General features: G+C 39.1%; 1 long non-coding RNA gene across 1 annotated transcript in view; it reads left to right on the top strand.

Moving 5' to 3' along the window:
* LOC114899752 overlaps window positions 1–13,749 on the top strand; it is a 253,117-nt gene extending 239,368 nt beyond the window's left edge. The window contains exon 3 of the long non-coding RNA XR_003794642.1: window positions 13,645–13,749. This is a non-coding gene — a long non-coding RNA (uncharacterized LOC114899752). The remainder of the gene's footprint in view (window positions 1–13,644) is intronic.
* Window positions 13,750–14,944: the final 1,195 nt, after the last annotated feature.

The following is a 14,944-nucleotide window of genomic DNA, read 5'->3' as shown; positions in this document are numbered from 1 at the left end:
AGAGCAATTCTACCGAGGTCATGAACCTGTCTGATGAACTACAGATGAATGTAAAATATTCTTCCAAGCTTAACAGGCTTTATTAATGTGCAGTTCCAGTACACATTTTTAATTTAAATTCAAGGAAAGGTTAAAAGGCAGTAGTTTTTATTGTTTTGGCTTTGGTTTAGGACAAATTCTGCATGTATCTACAACAGAAAGTCTTCTAATTATTTCATATAAATCACTGTTAGCAGCAGTATCTAATAGTGCTACTATCACCGAATAGTGAAGAGTCTTACATTTCCATTAGAATTAGAATGGAGGGCTAATTATTTTAGTTAAATCTAAATTTGATCTAAACGGAAAGCATATTTGGCATTCAGTATAGAAAGCTGGGGCTGTTATAAAAACACTGCTTGTGGGGGCTTCCCTGGTGGCGCAGTGGTTGAGTCCGCCTGCCGATGCAGGGGACACGGGTTCGTGCCCCGGTCCGGGAAGATCCCACATGCCGCGGAGCGGCTGGGCCTGTGAGCCATGGCCGCTGAGCCTGCGCGTCTGGAGCTTGTGCTCCGCAACGGGAGAGGCCACAACAGTGAGAGGCCCGCGTACCGAAAAAAAAACCAAAACACTGCTTGTGAAGGCAGAGACTAGAAAAATATATACAGATTTTTCGGTTTTCCATTTTTAGGAGAACTTGGTGTGGTTACAGTGGGATTATTCACATAAGTATAGTAATATAATGTGATTAATGTAAGATGTTCCATTCTCCTGTTTATGGCCCAATTGTGCAGTATAAAACGAATTAACTTGCCCAAATAAATTTGTACAAGTATCTAAATACTTCTCTAAATTGAATTTCTTTTAACTTCTTGTTATGGAAAATTCTGAATTTACACTAAAATAAACAATAGTATAAGAACCCCCCCCAAAAAAAAAAGAAAAAAAGAAACCCCCATATACCCACTATCCAGATTCAATGATGACCAACCCATTATCTATCCTGCTTCATCTATACGTGAACCCCTAACCTCATCACACATTTCCTCTTGGGCAGACTAAATGTAGAAGAAAAATAGTGTGAAATTTTACTTTTATTTTTATTAAAATAGTGTGAATTTTTATTTTATTTTTTTCTTTATTTTTTTAACATCTTTATTGGAGTATAATTGCTTTACAATGGTGTGTTAGTTTCTGCTTTATAACAAAGTGAATCAGTTATACATATACTTATATCCCCATATACCCTCTTGCATCTCCCTCCTACCCTCCCTATCCCACCCCTCTAGGTGGTCACAAAGCACCGAGCTAATCTCCCTGTGCTATGTGGCTGCTTCCCAATAGCTGTCTGGTTTACATTTGGTAGTGTATATATGTCCGTGCCACTCTCTCACTTTGTCCCAGCTTACCCTTCCACCTCCCCATATCCTCAAGTCCATTCTCTAGTAGGTCTGTGTCTTTATTCCCATTTTGCCCCTAGGTTCTTCATGACCTTTTTTTCCCCCTTAGATTCCATATATATGTGTTAGCATATGGTATTTGTTTTTCTCTTTCTGACTTACTTCACTCTGTATGACAGTCTCTAGGTCCATCCAACCTCACTACAAATAACTCAGTTTTGTTCCTTTTTATGGCTGAGTAATGTTCCATTGTATATATGTGCCAAATCTTCTTTATCCATTCATCTGTTGATGGACACTTAGGTTGCTTCCATGTCCTGGCTATTGTAAATAGAGCTGCAATGAATAATTTGGTACAGGACTCTTTTTGAATTATTGTTTTCTCAGGGTATATGCCCAGTAGTGGGATTGCTGGGTGGTTGTATGGTAGTTCTATTTGTAGTTTTTTAAGGAACCTCCATACTGTTCTCCATAGTGGCTGTATCAGTTTACATGCCCACCAACAGTGCAAGAGGGTTCCCTTTTCTCCATACCCTCTCCAGCATTTATTGTTTGTAGACTTCTGATGATGGTGATTCTGACCAGTGTGTGGTGATACCTCATTGTGGTTTTGATTTGCATTTCTCTAATGATTAGTGATGTTGAGCATCCTTTCATGTGTTTGTTGGCAATCTGTATATCTTCTTTGGAGAAATGTCTATTTAGGTCTTCTGCCCATTTTTGGATTGGGTGGTTTTTTTTAATATTGAGCTGCATGAGCTGCTTGTAAATTTTGGAGATTAATCCTTTGTCAGTTGCCTCATTTGCAAATATTTTCTCCCATTCTGAGGGTTGTCTTTTGGTCTTGTTTATGGTTTCCTTTGCTGTGCAAAAGCTTTGAAGTTTCATTAGGTCCCATTTGTTTATTTTTGTTTTTATTTCCATTTCTCTAGGAGCTGGGTCAAAAAGGATCTTGCTGTGATTTATGTCATAGAGTGTTGTGCCTATGTTTTCCTCTAACAGTTTGATAGTTCTGGCATTACATTTAGGTCTTTAATCCATTTTGAGCTTATTTTTGTGTATGGTGTTAGGGAGTGTTCTAATTTTATTCTTTCACATTTAGCTGTCCTGTTTTCTCAGCCCCACTTACTGAAGAGGCTGTCTTTTCTCCACTGTATATTCCTGCCTCCTTTATCAAAGATAAGGTGACCATATGTGCATGGGTTTATCTCTGGGCTTTCTATCCTGTTCCATTGATCTATATTTCTGTTTTTGTGCCAGTACCATACTGTCTTGATTACTGTAGCTTTGTAGTATAGTCTGAAGTCAGGGAGCCTGATTCCTGCAGCTCCATTTTTTGTTCTCAAGATGGCTTTGGCTATTCGGGGTCTTTTGTGTTTCCCTACAAATTGTGAAATTTTTCGTTCTAGTTCTGTGAAAAATACCAGTGGTAGTTTGATAGGGATTGCATTGAGTCTGTAGATTGCTTTGGGTAGTACAGTCACTTTCACAATGTTGATTCTTCCAATCCAAGAACATGGTATATATCTCCATCTATTTGTATCATCTTTAATTTCTTTCATTATTGTCTTATAATTTTCTGCATACAGGTCTTTTGTCTCCTTAGGTAGGTTTACTCCTAGGTATTTTATTCTTTTTGTTGAAATGTAAATGGGAATTTTCTTAATTTCTCTTTCAGATTTTTCATCATTAGTGAATAGGAATGCAAGAGATTTATGTGCATTAATTTTGTATACTGCTACTTTACCAAATTCATTGATTAGGTCTAGTAGTTTTCTGGTAGATTCTTTAGGATTCTCTATGTATTGTATCATGTCCTGTGGAAAAGTGACAGCTTTACTTCTTCCATTCTGATTTGGATTCCTTTTATTTCTTTTTTTTCTCTGATTGCTGTGGCTAAAACTTCCAAAACTATGTTGAATAATAGTGGTGAGAGTGGGCAACCTTTTCTTGTTCCTGATCTTAGTGGAAATGCTTTCAGTTTTTCACCATTGAGGATGACGTTGGCTGTGGGTTTGTCATATATGGCCTTTGTTATGTTGAGGAAAGTTCCCTCTATGCCTACTTTCTGGAGGGTTTTTATCAGAAATGGGTGGTGAATTTTGTCGAAAACTTTCTCTGCATCTATTGAGATGATTATATGGGTTTTCTCCTTCAGTTGGTTAATATGATGTATCACATTGATTGATTTGCATATATTGAAGAATCCTTGCATTCCTGGAAGAAACCCCACTTGATCATGGTGTGTAATCCTTTTAATGTGCTGTTGGATTCTGTTTGCTAGTATTTTGTTGAGGATTTTTGCATCTATGTTCATTAGTGATATTGGCCTGTAGTTTTCTTTCTTTGTGACATCCTTGTCTGGTTTTGGTATGAGGGTGATGGTGGCCTCGTAGAATGAGTTTGGGAGTGTTCCTCCCTCTGCTATATTTTGGAAGAGTTTGAGAAGGATAGGTGTTAGCTCTTCTCTAAATGTTTGATAGAAATCACCTGTGAAGCCATCTGGTCCTGGGCTTTTGTTTGTTGGAAGATTTTTAATCACAGTTTCAATTTCAGTGCTTGTGATTGGTCTGTTCATATTTTCTATTTCTTCCTGGTCCAGTCTCAGAAGGTTGTGCATTTCTAAGAATTTGTCCATTTCTTCCAGGTTGTCCATTTTATTGGCATAGAGTTGCTTGTAGTAATCTCTCATGATCTTTTGTATTTCTGCAGTGTCAGTTGTTACTTCTCTTTTTTCATTTCTAATTCTATTGATTTGAGTCTTCTCCCTTTTTTTCTTGATGAGTCTGGCTAATGGTTTATCAATTTTGTTTATCTTTTCAAAGAACCAGCTTTTAGTTTTATTGATCTTTGCTATTGTTTCCTTCGTTTCTTTTTCATTTATTTCTGATCTGATCTTTATGATTTCTTTCCTTCTGCTAACTTTGGGGGATTTTGTTCTTCTTTCTCTAATTGCTTTAGGTGCAAGGTTAGGTTCTTTATTCAAGATGTTTCCTGTTTCTTAACGTAGGATTGTATTGCTATAGACTTCACTCTTAAAACTGCTTTTGCTGCATCCCATAGGTTTTGGGTCATCGTGTTTTCATTGTCATTTGTTTCTAGGTATTTTTTGATTTCCTCTTTGGTTTCCTCAGTTATCTCTTGGTTATTAAGTAGTGTGTTGTTTAGCCTCCATGTGTTTGTATATTTTACAGATTTTTTCCTGTAATTGATATCTAGTCTCATAGCATTGTGGTTGGAAAAGATACTTGATACGATTTCAATTTTCTTAAATTTACCAAGGCTTGATTTGTGACCCAAGATATGATCTATCCTGGAGAATGTTCCAGGAGCACTTGAGAAGAATGTGTATTCTGTTGTTTTTGGATGGAATGTCCTATAAATATCAATTAAGTCCATCTTGTTTAATGTATCATTTAAAGCTTGTGTTTCCTTATTTATTTTCATTTTGGATGATCTGTCCATTGGTGAAAGTGGAGTGTTATAGTCCCCTACTATGATTGTGTTACTGTCGATTTCCCCTTTTATGGCTGTTAGTATTTGCCTTATGTATTGAGGTGCTCCTATGTTGGGTGCATAAATATTCACAATTGTTATATCTTCTTCTTGGATTGATCCCTTGATCATTTTGTAGTGTCCTTCTTTATCTCTTGTAATAGTCTTTCTTTTAAAGTCTATTTTGTCTGATATGAGAATTGCTACTCCAGCATTCTTTTGATTTCCATTTGCATGGAATATCTTTTTCCATCCCCTCGCTTTCAGTCTGTATGTGTCCCTAGGTCTGAAGTGGGTCTCTTGTAGACAGCATATATACGGGTCTTGTTTTTGTATCCATTCAGTCAGTCTATGTGTTTTGGTTGGAGTGTTTAATCCATTTACATTTAAGGTAATTATCGTTATGTATGTTTCCATTACCATTTTTTAAATTGTTTTGCATTTGTTATTGTAGGTCTTTTCCTTCTCTTGTGTTTCCTGCCTAGAGAAGTTCCTTTAGCACTTGTTGTAATGCTGGTTTGGTGGTGCTGAATTCTTTTAGCTTTTGCTTGTCTGTAAAGGTTTTAATTTCTCTGTCAAAGCTGAATGAGATCCTTGTTGGGTAGAGTAATCTTGGTTGTAGGTTTTTCTCCTTCATCATGTTAAATATGTCCTGCCACTCCTTCTGGCTTGCAGAGTTTCTGCTGAAAGATCAGCTTTTGACCTCATGGGGATTCCCTTGTGTGTTATTTGTTGTTTTTCCCTTGCTGCTTTTAATATTTTTTCTTTGTATTTCATTTTTGATATTTTGACTAATATGTGTCTTGGTGTGTTTCTCCTTGGATTTATCCTGTATCGGACTCTCAGTGCTTCCTGGACTTGATTATCTATTTCCTTTCCCATATTAGGGAAGTTTTCAACTATAATCTCTTCAAATATTTTCTCAGTCCCTTTCTTTTTCTCTTCTTCTTCTGAGACCCCTATAATTCGAATGTTGGTGCGTTTAATGTTGTCCCAGAGGTCTCTGAGACTGTCCTTTATTCTTTTCATTCTTTTATCTTTATTCTGCTCTGTGGTAGTTATTTCCACTATTTTATCTTCCAGGTCACTTATCCGTTCTTCTGCCTCAGCTATTCTGCTATTGATCCCTTCTAGAGAATTTTTAATTTCATTTATTGTGTTGTTCATCACTGTTTGTTTGCTCTTTAGTCCTTCTAGGTCCTTGTTACATGTTTCTTGTATTTTCTCTGTTCTATTTCCAAGATTTTGAATCATCTTTACTATAATTATTCTGAATTCTTTTTCAGGTAGACTGCCTATTTCCTCTTCATTTGTTAGGTCTGGTGGGTTTTTGCCTTTCTCCTTCATCTGCTGTGTGTTTCTCTGTCTTCTCATTTTGCTTAACTTACTGTGTTTGGGGTCTCCTTTTCACAGGCTGCAGGTTCGTAGTTCCTGTTGTTTTTGGTGTCTGTCCCCTGTGGCTAAGGTTGGTTCAGTGGGTTGTGTAGGCGTCCTGGCGGAGGGGACTGGTGCCTGTGTCTGGTGGATGAGGCTGGATCTTGTCTTTCTGGAGGGAAGGTCCACGTCTGGTGGTGTGTTTTGGGGTGTCTGTGGCCCTATTATGATTTTAGGCAGCCTCTTTGCTAATGCATGGGGTTGTGTTCCTGTCTTGCTAGTTGTTTGGCATAGGGTGTCCAGCACTGTGGCTTGCTGGTCATTGAGTGGAGCTGGGTCTTTGTGTTGAGATGGAGATCTCTGGGAGATTTTTTTTTTTTTTTTTTTTGCGGCACGTGGGCCTCTCACTGTTGTGGCATCTCCCGTTGTGGAGCACAGGCTCCGGACGTGCAGGCCCAGCGGCCATGGCTCACAGGCCCAGCCACTCCCCGGCAGGTGGGATGTTCCCAGACCAGGGCACAAACCCGTGTCCCCTGCATCGGCAGGCGGACTTTCAACCACTGCGCCACCAGGGAAGCCCTCTCTGGGAGATTTTTGCCGTTTGATATTATGTGGAGCTGGGAGGTCTCTTGTGGACCAGTGTCCTGAAGTTGGCTCTCCCACCTCAGTGGCACAGCCCTGATGCGTGGCTGGAGCACCAAGATCCTGTCATCCATATGGCTCAGAATACAAGAGAGAAAAAATAGAAGGAAAGAAAGAAGAAGATAAAATTAAATTAAAGTAAAGTAAACTAAAAAGTTATTAAAATGAAAAATAATTATTAAAATTGTTTTAAGTAATAAAAAAAGAAAGAAGAGAGCAACCAAACCAAAACCACAAATCCACCAATGATAACAAGTGCTAAAAACTATACTAAAAAAAACCCCAAAAAAACAGACACACAGAACCCTAGGATATGGTAAAAGCAAAGCTATACAGACAAAATCACATACAGAAGCATACACACACACACTCACAAAAAGAGAAAAAGGGGGAAAAAATATATCATTGCTCCCAAAGTCCACCTCCTCAATTTGGGATGATTCTTTGTCTATTCAGGTATTCCTCAGATGCAGGGTACATCAAGTTGATCGTGGAGCTTTAATCTGCTGCTTCTGAGGCTGCTGGGAGAGATTTCCCTTTCTCTTCTTTGTTCGCACAGCTCCCGGGGCTCAGCTTTGGATTTGGACCCGCCTCTGCGTGTAGGTCGCCGGAGGGTGTCTGTTCTTCGCTCATACAGGACGGGGTTAAAGGAGCCGCTGATGCGGGGGCTCTGGCTCACTCAGGCCGGGGGTGGGGGGGGGAGGGAGGGGCATGGAGTGCGGGGCGGGCCTGTGGCGGCAGAGGCCGGCATGACGTTGCACCAGCCTGAGGCGCGCCATGTGTTCTCCTGGGTAAGCTGTCCCTGGATGGCAGGACCGTGGCAGTGGCGGGCTGCACTGGCTCCCGGGAGGGGAGGTGTGGAGAGTGACCTGTGCTCACACACAGGCTTCTTGGTGGCAGCAGCAGCAGCCTTAGCGTCTCGTGCCCGTTTCTGGGGTCCGCGCTGATTGCCGCGGCTCACGCCCGTCCCTGGAGCTCCTTTAAGTGGCGCTCTGAATCCCCTCTCGTCGCACACCAGGAAACAAAGAGGCAAGAAAAAGTCTCTTATGTCTTCAGCAGCTCCAGACTTTCTCCCGGACTCCCTCCCGGCTAGCCGTGGCGCACTAACCCCTTCAGGCTATGTTCGCACAGACAACCCCAGTCCTCTCCCTGGGATCCGACCTAAGCCCAAGCCTCAGCTCCCAGCCCCCGCCCGTACCGGAGGGTGAGCAGACAAGCCTATCGGGCTGGTGAGTGCCGGTCGGCACCGATCCTCGTTGCGGGAATCTCTCCGCTTTGCCCTCCGCACCCCTGTGGCTGCGCTCTCCTCCATAGCTCCGAAACTTCCCCCCCTCCGCCACCCGCAGTCTCCGCCCGCGAAGGGGCTTCCTAGTGTGTGGAATCCTTTCCTCCTTCACAGCTCCCTCCCACTGGTGCAGCTCCCGTCCCTATTCTTTTGTCTCTGTTTTTTCTTTTACCCTACCCAGGTACGTGGGGATTTTCTTGACTTTTGGGAGGTCTGAGGTCTTCTGACAGCGTTCAGTAGGTGTTCTGTAGGAGTTGTTCCACATGTAGTTGTATTTCTCATGTATTGGTGGGGAGGAAGGTGATCTCCTCGTCTTACTCTTCCGCCATCTTGAAGCTCCTCCAGTACGAGATTTTTTAATTGAAAGAATTTTTTTAAATTAATTAATTAATTTATTTATTTTTGGCTGCATTGGGTCTTAACTGTTGTGCACGGGCTTTCTCTTGTTGCAGAGCACAGGCTCTAGGCGCATGGGCTTCAGTAGCTGTGGCTCGCGGGCTCTAGAGTGCAGGCTCAGTAGTTGTGGTGCATGAGCTTAGTTGCTCCGCGGCATGTGGGATCTTCCCGGACCAGGGCTTGAACCCGTGTTCCCTGCATTAGCAGGCGGATTCTTAACCACTGCGCCACCAGGGAAGTCCCGAAAGAATTTATTTTTAAAACTAGTGCCTTTTCAAGGTCAAGCATTTTACTTAGGAGGCATTTTTCCCACTTTACTCAGGAAAAGAGTGATATACTATACCCACAACATGAAATGATGGATGAGGTGGATATTTAGTAAAATCGTACTTAACACCCTAGAAATTCAGTGATATGGGTTTTCATTTTCTACAAATTTTCTAGGTAAGCGATACAGCCCTCTCTTTCGCCAGTGTAATCTCTAGTCTTCCAAATCTATCATTGTTCTAAAGCTCTCAGCCTTTCTTTCTCTCTTTCTCTTATTTATTTTTGCCTGTCTATAGATCATAGGTAATAATAGTTCCCACATTATAGCTTGTAACATTTTAATGACAGCCTCCAAGGACAGGTGTCAGTTAAATGAAACATAATTAAAATTTGTGCTATTCTAAAATTGGGTTACTTGGCAATATGCCAATCAGAGACTAACCCCATTCAGATGATAGGCATGTAGTACTCATCCGGGTTACAGATGTACAGCAGATTCAGTTGAGGCCATTCTTTGCCGGGTGCCAAAAATATGATGGAATGCTCAGTTTGACACACCCGCATTTCAAGTGTTTCTACTTGGCACCTGACAGTGTTCTACACTTTGGGACTTTGGCAACTAGAGTTTTTGTTCTTAACGATTTGGGTGAAGGCAATATATGTTCTACCAAGGAATTAATTGAGGTATATACATATAAGTATATGTATACATATGCAATTATCATTCCTTTGTAATAAGTATGATACTATAAAGTACTTTAACCTCCTCACTAAGAAATAGGAAGGCATGATCTCAGTCTCAGTCCCAGTCTTGGACATACACATCATCTTGTTGGATCTCATGCTTTTCCTTTCTGCCATGGTTATCATTTCCCGACAAGGAATGTCTCTTGAAGTATCCTAGCATGCAAAAGCTCCTAAGACTCACTTGGCATTTACTCAAGAGAAAGCTCTCTGACTTTTTTATTGGCCCTGTTAATTCTACTCTTGTAAGTCCAACTTTTCATTGATTTCTATATCTTCCGATTTGCAATTTCTGTTCTGCACCCCTCTACCAAGGGAGAGACACATAATCTCTGTTGAGTTGGAAAAGTCATGATGTTTTCATCTGTAGCTATTAGCGTCCTGCATAAATTCGTGCCAGGCTCTAGTTCTCTTGGCGCCACTAACCACTGAAATGCAGTGTCTTCTACTCTTGGACTCCCAGGTCTTCAATCTGGATGTTCCACGTGGTCCTCTAATAAAGGTCTCCTTAGCCCATACAGTGTCTCCCATACAATATAACTTTATTGGCAAGTCTTCTCTATGTTCTCGCCGGGCTCCCTGGGGATACACTGGCTGAGTCTTGAGTCTCAGTGATGTCTCTGGCCTGTGTTAACTCTTAAGCCTGGGCCTCTGGGAATCATCAGTCAGACTAAGACAACTTCACTTCCCCAGCCAGTTGTCACTTGCAAGATTATCCTGTTAGGAAAATAGCCTGTTCTCTATGCTCATTCACCCAGTTTCCTGTTTCAAATCTTTCCCTTCTCACATAGTTTCAAAGCACAGGGGAAAAAATTCAAGTTGCTACTATTCAACCAAAAACACCTTTATTTTTAAATTATTTAAAAATTATTTACGTGTTCAATCTTTCCTGCCTCACTGTGTGTGGGTTTCTCTAACAAATGCACTATAGAAAGATTTGAATGTATGTTTTCTTTGATTTTCTTTTGAATAAATCCGGATTTAAAAAAAATCAGTAAGAAAAGGCACAAACCATTAGGAAAGCATTCAGGGTAGATTAATTGCTTATCAAGTTTTCATTCTCTCTTCAAAACATGTTGAACCACTTGTTTCACATGAATTCCAAAGGCTGGCACCAGCTTTCACTTCCGGAAATAAATGACACAGGGTATTATATTTTAAGGAAGGACCATTAAAACCTTGAAATTGCACAGTGACTTAAAAAACAAGTTATTTAGCATGGATAGCTTTGTAATGGTTATACCATGGGGAAATTCATTGTTAAATGACTCTCCCACTCTAACTTCACATATAATGCTTGGCAGGAAGAGGAAGGAGAAGCAACAGGAGCATCTGGGCACACAAGGTGTAATGTACATGATGTACGATCATTAGGCGTCTACGTGCCAAGTGGATTGGAAAGAATGCACCAAATCTTCCTAGGAATCTTGTGCTCCTTGACCCACAGCTGGTGATTAGAAACCACTTTTGCCTGTGCTAACAAGGCTAGTTCACTGCTGTTGTCATAATTCCGAACTCATACATTCTATTACAGCTGTTGTCATAATTCCAAACTTATACATTCTATATTATGTTAATATGTTCGCAATAAACAACAGAAAGTAGCTGTAATAATGTTAATGAAGCTATTCTAATATAAATGATTTGGGAATTATGTTAAGTGGCATTTGAATCTGATGCTTGTGTTGTCTAATTTATCACCTTTCTAACCTTTTCTTTTACACCTTCATTAGAACATATAGGAAGGTAATGAAACCTAGCTATCAGATTAGAGGCAGAACATAGCAAGTTCTAAAATGACAAGAATGATAACATAAAGAATTCTTTTAAGCAAAATTACAAACCAACAACAACAATAAACAAAAAAGCAAACCCCACCTGTTTTTGTGATGAAAAGCAAACAGCGTTTGAGTCTATAAGGAAGCAATAATTGCTTAATTAACCAAAGTGATACAGTTCATTATTTTTCTATCACACGTTTATGTAGTTTTCCCCCCTGAAGCGCACATATAATTTGGGTTTTCTAAAAATATGATTTACATATGGCACTTGAGGAGAGATGTTTTAGAAAACCATAAAGTGTTCCTCCTTGTAAAAACAATGTCCTTTCTTCTTAATGCCATAGCTGCTTTTCCCTAAGCACTCATTCCCTGCTCAAGATCATGTAGCCACTAATGAGGAAAACACGGCAAATACCTCAGCTGAATGTTTTCTTTTGTTTATCTTCAGGGAGTTCATCCTGCAATGGGAAGAATCCCTTAGGATCAATGAGTGTAAAAGTGCTCAAGTTCTGCCAAGAGGAAAGTTATAAAGCTTTGTATACCGATGGTTTAAATTAATCTAAAGCAACGCAAAAGGAGCTCTATCATCTCAAAGAACATCAACCACACTGCTTCCATTGTCTTCATTTATAAAATGCATTCCATTTACATGGGTCCCATTTCCAGTTATAGGGTCACTGGTTGGCAATAGTAGAAGATGAGCATTTAAATGACAAACTGATACAGGCACTTGCCACTTATTAAAGGTATATGATGTTTTTCAGCCTACTTGGTGTTTTCAGAGTACTTCCAGTTACTAGCAATCAGTTTTTGAAAAGACTCTATGTCCAATAATAATGAGCACCTTCAGATGGATTTTTTTAAAAGATGGCATTAATTCAGAATATACATTACAGAATATACATGCTACTGAAAGACCAATGGGTCAACAAGGAAATAAAAAAGGAAATTTTTTATTTATAAAAATATAAATAGCATATGAACTCACCCTTGTGTCCTCAGAGAGAGCTGCAGCTTTTTTCTTTCTGAAGGGTGTTCAAAATATGATATTTTAAACATAAAAGTCCATAAATAAAATATAGTGCTTGCCAAAGTTATGTTTTCACCCATTTATATGTGGCCTTTAGATGCTGCTCTGAACTCTGATTTTCTCCTAAGATACAATTTAAGAGCTTTAAAAAAATGTCTTTTAAAAAATTCCTATGAAATATAGAGGGTTTTTTTTTTTGTAATTTGTGTTTCTATATGGCCAAATTGTTCTGTTGTTATAAATACTGTATGTAAACTTACCAAATTGCCTGGCATTCCATTTTTACAGGGGATACTGCATCATTAAGCATTGAAAGAATATAATATAACCATTCAAACTGCTTAAAATATTTTGTAACCATAAATTATTATCCAAAAATATTTTTCAAGTAGATAAAAAGAGTTGTCAATTCTGCATAGTGAATGCCTCATAAGGGGCTCGTTTGTGGTTGAAAACTGAATAAAAGCAGTAAATTAAGACCAGACTTAACCATAGAGAAGCTGTAATCCACTGCAGATTTCCTTGGTGAATGAAGTATTGTTATGTGGATTTATCCTCCTTGCTTGTACAGTTAACCAGTCACATCTGTGGCCAAAGTGTTGTCTGTGCTCACAGACAACGTGGGTTCACTAACCCCAAGGAGGTAAGCCCATGCTGGTTTACATTGTATTGATAAGTGCAAAGTAAACTTCACAACTGTTTCATGGGGGCTGCCTGTGAAAGGGCAGAAAGGATATTGAAACTGAACTATTGTTAAGAACGGAAATGGGTATCACAAGATGAGCGGGCACTTGAGAAACTGCAAGTGACACTAGGTGTTCAGTTTTCTAATAGGCACTATGTCAGCAGAGAGGGTTGTGATGAAGCCAAGTGAAAGGTGGGTGTGAAAAAAGGACAGGAGCATCTGGGGTTTTTGAATGCAGTCAGAGATGAGAACGGGCAGAAATATGGTATACATTAAAGGAGCATCACTCATCATAAATATTCAATTTCAAGAATTTAAATAGTTTACAGACATAGAAGCCCTTGGTAATTATTTTATCTAGCATTGTTGATTTTCTTCTGTTGTTTGTGGGCAGCCACCATAATTAATGAATAAGACCCTGGAAGTCTTGACAATGGGTCAGTTTAGTCTTAAGTCTGTGTATTTTTCTTTGTGATTACATGCCAATAAAATAACTGATTTACCTTTGTGTAAATTAAACTAAAGGAAGCCAAATCAGTCATATCTCTGCTATTCTTTTCTTTTAGAGTCCAATATTTCCAAAGGACATTAATTTTGATTTCTCTGGTGAAGGCTTGTGGCTGCCCCTCATGCTTTACAAAATATTACCAAGTCAGAGGTGAAAAGAAAACAGTAAGTGAACATTATTTCAAAACAGTTATTTTTCATTGTTTAGGAAAAATTTCTCAGATTTCTCTATAATTCATTCTAATATGTTCACTTTATAAGAGATGTGGGAATAGAGGAAAGAGAGAACACACAAGTGAAAAATGCCTTTTTATTCTGTGGAGAGTTGATATTTTACAATGTTAAGAGTTCAACACTTTTCCAAAACAGTATTTTATAAATAAGGTCAAATTGGCAAGAAAACAGTTTATTCTCAAACATGAGCAGTACCTGTATCTTATTGTTACAGTAAAACACATGTAACTATGAACATACTACCTTTCTCCAGTGCTTGAATCCTTCAGATCAAGAAATTTTTCTTGAAAATTATCAAAATTGGAATATTGCTTTTCTGTAAAAGGGAAAATATTTAACTAATGAAACCTTCATTAGATTCAGCAGCTCTATTAAGGTGTAAATAGTTTATCTGCTCAAGAAAAGTCATTGGGACTTGTAACATGGATCTCCTTGCACTAATAAAGAGATCCCAGAGAACATTAGCTCTTGCAGATTTGTGGAGATTTGATTTGATTCCTGAAAAATAAATTTGTAATTACCATCTTCACTTAGTTAAAGAAAACCATGACTTGATTATACCCATTACATCTTTACAAATGTGTCTATTTCTGAGGAAAGCAGAATCTTAGAATCTCTAACATGACAGGATATATGTACATATTCCATCAATACTTCTGGAGTTTCAAAAGCCTTCCTTCCAGTTAGTGAAAAGGGATAGTATGCTAGTTGCATGTAGGTTTAATTCAAATTGCCTACAAATATTGTATAAGTGCCTGAACCTAAAGACAGTGTTTTTCTAATCAAATACAGTTGTTTAAGTCATGCCCCCCCTACACACACACACGTACACCCCTTGGAAGCTGAGGGGAGAAAACTTCAGGAGAAACTGTCCTTAGCAGTAAATTACTCTCTGGTGCTTTGGAGTTATATTTTCTAAAATGGTTGCAGATTGATCAAAATAATGATTTATTGTTAAACTTTTCCACGGCTTCTGTGTACTGCAACAATTTAATAAAGTAATAGGACTTCCCCTTAAAAGAAAGAGTATTCATTAGCGTTTGTAATTCCATGTTGTGCAGCATGTTAAGTGTTGTGAAAAGGTTATGGGTCTACTCACTGTAGCATCAAAAGTGTAAAGGTGAC

Source organism: Monodon monoceros, unplaced genomic scaffold, assembly GCF_005190385.1.
Source record: "Monodon monoceros isolate NGI ecotype Baffin Bay Population unplaced genomic scaffold, NGI_Narwhal_1 Super_Scaffold_18, whole genome shotgun sequence".
Classification (NCBI taxonomy): Eukaryota; Metazoa; Chordata; class Mammalia; order Artiodactyla; family Monodontidae; genus Monodon; species Monodon monoceros.
Note: the sequence above shows the minus strand (reverse complement) of the source record. Positions and strands in the feature narration are given on the sequence as shown.